The sequence below is a fragment of the Chlorocebus sabaeus genome, chromosome 1, assembly GCF_047675955.1.
Source record: "Chlorocebus sabaeus isolate Y175 chromosome 1, mChlSab1.0.hap1, whole genome shotgun sequence".
In the NCBI taxonomy this organism is placed as follows: Eukaryota; Metazoa; Chordata; class Mammalia; order Primates; family Cercopithecidae; genus Chlorocebus; species Chlorocebus sabaeus.
Genome location: NC_132904.1, coordinates 38,023,653 through 38,028,518, shown reverse-complemented (window position 1 = coordinate 38,028,518; position 4,866 = coordinate 38,023,653). Strand labels below are relative to the sequence as shown.

The 4,866-nt window shown below is 40.9% G+C and overlaps 1 pseudogene; it reads right to left on the bottom strand.

Moving 5' to 3' along the window:
* Window positions 1-246: 246 nt before the first annotated feature.
* LOC119624260 (cTAGE family member 8-like) lies at window positions 247-2,738 on the bottom strand (annotated as a pseudogene).
* Window positions 2,739-4,866: the final 2,128 nt, after the last annotated feature.

The following is a 4,866-nucleotide window of genomic DNA, read 5'->3' as shown; positions in this document are numbered from 1 at the left end:
CCTATATATCAGCAGATTCACCAGACAATGAAAAAGAGGACAATTGATTCGAAAACCATTACCTCTCATTTCTGGTTCCACTTTGCTTCGAGATGGCAAAACATAGAACTACACAGCGTTAGGTTTGGAGTTGCAGTTATCTTCAGCACACTTAAATTTCTTTTGGTTTAAATAATCTTTATTTACAAAATGCTATACTAAGAACTATAATTCCATTAAACTTCAATTTGAGAAAAGTGTAATCACTTAAGTAACAGCAGTTACTTAAAGTGAAAATGAGATCAGTCTAAATTACTTTTGAATAGAGCAAAAATATTGTCAGGTTTCTTGCTGTGGTTCTGGATGTTCAATAGCAGGCTCCTTTGAAGGCAGAATCAACCCTGAAGGGAACGCCCTTCTACCTTCAGAATGTGAGGGTGGGGTACAAATCCAGGTCTTGGGTGAAGGTAAGGAGGAAAACCCCTCGATGGACAGATGTTTCTCATTGCAAATGGAGCATGTGGTGGACCTGGGAAATCCGTTGGTGGATAGTAACTTCGAGAAGCTCTAAACATGGTTCCTGGAGGAGGTGGGGGGAAAGGAGGTCCTCTTCTCATGAACGGGCCCCTTGTATTCACTGGAAACAATGGACCTCTAATTGGAGCTAGAGGTGGAGGCACAAAGCTGGTGCCAGTTGCTTCATTTTCAGCAGGGAGAGATGAATCAGGCACATTTAAATCACCAAGATCATCTTTGGCATCATTTCTACTGGATTCCATTTCTGAAGGCATTGACCCATCCATTTTATTCAAAGAAGGCATATTAAAACTTCTGAGTTCTGCTGGCCCAGACAGTCTATCAGAATTAGAATAAAATCTGTCTTCCCTTTGTGGAGGAAGACCTGAATCAGGATATGATTGTCCTGGTGGAGGAAACATCATCCTTCGTTCCTGATCCCACGGAGATGACAGGGGCCCAGTATCAGAAGGAGCCCTGTGAGGATCGGTTAACGTATCACAGCTTGGTTCTCCTCTTTCATTGGTAATCTGATGGTCCAGAGGATTCCCTGGGCCTCTTGGGCCTCTTCCTCCTCTTCCAGGAAGCACAGGTGAGAGTCTGAGTGGACCCTCCAACAAAGTTTGAGGAGAGAGTAAAGCTCTCGTTTCAGATGAAGGCCGACCCAATGGTGAGGGACCATATAGGGAATGCTCTCTGTCAAATGCTGTATTTGAAACATCAGGTGCAGAACGATCTTTTTCTAAAAGTGCAAATTTAAACCCTGTTTCAGTTAATTTTTGTCTGTTGTGAGCATTTTCTTTCCTTAAATCGGTGAGGTTTCTTTCAGCAGTCCGAGCTGCCAACCAATTATCATGTCCTTTTCTCTCATAGGAAATAACCTGCCTTTGATAAAAATTAATAGTTCTCTCCAATTCTTCTTCACGATCTTTGGCTAGCTTTCTGTAGGTCTCCAGCCCTTCAGTGGTATGGCTGATCTTTTTTTCCACTTTAGAAAGTTTCTCTTCTTCCTGTATCTGGTAATTTTCCTCTACTGTCAATTTCCTGTGGAGTTTCATTTCATTTTCTTGATATAATTCAGTCATTATTTTAAGTTTCCGTTGAAGTTTCTGATTCTCACTTTCAAAACACATGTTTTCTGACTGCAAAGATGCTTGTTGAGTCTGAAGATTTTTAATATGCTCTGTAAGCTCGTCCTTTGTTTTGTCAACTTCAGATAACTGAATAATAATGTGGTTTCTTTCTCCTTCTAAGGTTTGTAAAGAAACATTTAACTTAGCAGCATGAATCAGTTTCTTCAAAGCTCCTTTTGGAGGATCATCTGAGTAAGCACCATTTTCCGGTTCACTGTTCACTTCTAATTCCAAGTTATCATCATCCGTTACGTCCTCTCCAAGCACAGCAGCCCAATCTTTCATCTTCAGCAAACATCCAGTCAGAGTCCTGATGTGATTTTCTTTATCATTTAGAACTTGTTCTGCGTGTACTTTGGAGTGTTCAAATGTTACTTTCTGTTTATTAAGCTCACTCACTTGTTCCTTCCATACTTCAGCTTCTTGCAAAAGCTGCTTCTGGCTTTCCTGAAGTTGAGAGTTTTCACTCAAAGCATCTTTTATTGCTCTCTCCCATCGTTCTTCATTCATTTGAAAAATCTTCAAAATGATTTTGGCTTCAGCTATTTGTGATTTGAGAGATTTTGACTCATCTTGTGCAGACTGTATCGTTTTTGAAATATCCGCCATCAATTCATCGTGTTGAGAATGTTTAGATTTCTCTTCTTTGAACTCTTTTTCTAGACAGAGGATTTCATCCTCAAGTTGAGAATTGAACCTGTTCAGCTTTTCACAGGTTGCCTCCAAACTTCGTGCTTCTGCTGCCGCCTTCTCAAAGCTGACATCCTCTAAAGATGACTCTACTTCATAGTCTTCGTATTCTTTTTGAATAAGGCTAAATTTTTCAAGTAGTTTACATTTTTCTTCAATTAGTCCAGAAAGCGTTGCAGCAAGTATTTTTTCTCTTCCCACATAAAGCCGACTCCTAACCGATCTAAAACTTCTCCACAGAAAAAGGAGAACGGCAAAAAATCCAACAACAGCTGCACATACCACCAATTCCCATGGAAAATCATAAGGATTCGAATCTGGTCTCCTACTTTCAGATAGTGCTGCCACAACCCTGTGTAGCTCCTCCAGGACCAATCCCACATAGGGCTTAGGGGTAGCGCCGGGCTCCTCCATAGCGTCAAACTGCTCTGGGATCACCGCAGTAACACCGGCCACAACAAACGGTGGAGAACAGGCAGCCTTGGGTCTGGAATCCGAATCCGCAGGCGGCAACCAACCTGAGTGGACCACTGCGGAGCCGGCTGTGGGGGCCGCTGGGGAACGCGGGCACCCCATAGGCCTCACAGACCCATGCTGCGGCCCCCCATTCCCCCCCGCCCCGGCCACCTTGTTACACTTTACATCCTGAGGCAGCGCAGCTCCGAGCCCGACCCGCCTTAGTTCTGGCAATTTTCACATCACATATTTTGAAGCTCTGTTGTTTGGTGAATACACTTAAAATTGCTGTCTTCTTCACGGATTAAACCTTTGATCATTAGATAATCTCTCTGTTTCTGGTAATTTTCTTTGCTTTATCTGATATACATACAAGCACTCTTGCTTTCCTTGCATTAATGTTTGTGTAATATAACTTGTTTCATCATTTTAATCTGGCCTGCCCTAGATTGGTAAATTTCACGTGAGTTTCTTGTACACAGCATACAAGAAACATATACGAAAGGGTCATACTTTTAAATACACTCTTCTATTATCTGTCTCTTGATAGACCATTCATAATTAAACTAATTATGGATAAGTTAGTGCATAAACCTGACTTTTTTTTCTGTATCAATTTTTGTTTCTCTGCTTGTTTTTCTTTTCTTTTTCTTTTTTTTTTTTTAAATATACTTTAAGTTCTAGGGTACATGTGCACAACATGCAGGTTTGTTACATATGTATACATGTGCCATGTTGGTGTGCTGCACCCATTAACTCGTCATTTACATTAGGTGTATCTCCTAATGCTATTCCTCCCCCTCCCGACTCCCCACAATAGGCCCCGATGTGTGATGTTCCCCTTCCTGTGTCCAAGTGATCTCATTGTTCAATTCCCACCTATGAGTGAGAACATGCAGTGTTTGGTTTTTTGTTCTTGCGATAGTTTGCTGAGAATGATGGTTTCCTGCTGCATCCGTGTCCCTACAAAGGACACGAACTCATCCTTTTTTATGGCTGCATAGTATTCCATGGTGTGTATGTGCCACATTTTCTTAATCCAGTCTGTCCTTGATGGACATTTCGGTTGATTCCAAGTCTTTGCTATTGTGAATAGTGCCACAATAATTATATGTGTGCATGTGTCTTTATAGCAGTATGATTTATAATCCTTTGGGTATATACCCAGTAATGGGATGGCTGGGTCAAATGGTATTTCTAGTTCTAGATCCTTGAGGAATCGCCATACTGTTTTCCACAATGGTTGAACTAGTTTACAGTCTCACCAACAGTGTATAAGTGTTCCAATTTCTCCACATCATCTCCAGCACCTGTTGTTTCCTGACTTTTTAATAATCGCCATTTTAACTGGTGTGAGATGGTATCTCATTGTGGTTTTGATTTGCATTTCTCTGATGGCGAGTGATGATGAGCATTTTTTCATGTGTCTGTTGGCTGTATAAATGTCTTCTTTTGAGAGGTGTCTCTTCATATCCTTTGCCCACTTTTTGATGGGGTTGTTTGTTTCTTTCTTGTAAATTTGTTTGAGTTCTTTGTGGGTACTGGATATTAGCCCTTTGTCAGATGAGTAGATTGCAAAAATGTTCTCCCATTCTGTAGGTTGCCTGTTCACTCTGATGGTAGCTTCTTTTGCTGTGCAGAAGCTCTTTAGTTTAATTAGATTCCATTTGTCAATTTTGGCTTTTGTTGCCATTGCTTTTGGTGCTTTAGACATGAAGTTCTTGCCCATGCCTATATCCTGAATGGTATTAGCTAAGTTTTCTTCTAGGGTTTTTCTGGTTTTAGGTCTAACGTTTAAGTCTCTAATCCATCTTGAATTAATTTTCATATCAGGAGCAAGAAAAGGACCCAGTTTCAGCTTTCTACTTATGGCTAGTCAATTTTCCCAGCACAGTTTATTAAATAGGGAATCCTTTCCCCATTTCTTGTTTTTGTCAGGTTTGTCAAAGATCAGATGGGTGTAGATGTGTGGTATTATTTCTGAGGGCTCTGTTCTGTTCCATTGGTCTATATCTCTGTTTTGGTACCAGTACCATGCTGTTTTGGTTACTGTAGCCTTGTAGTATAGTTTGAAGTCAGGTAGCGTGATGCC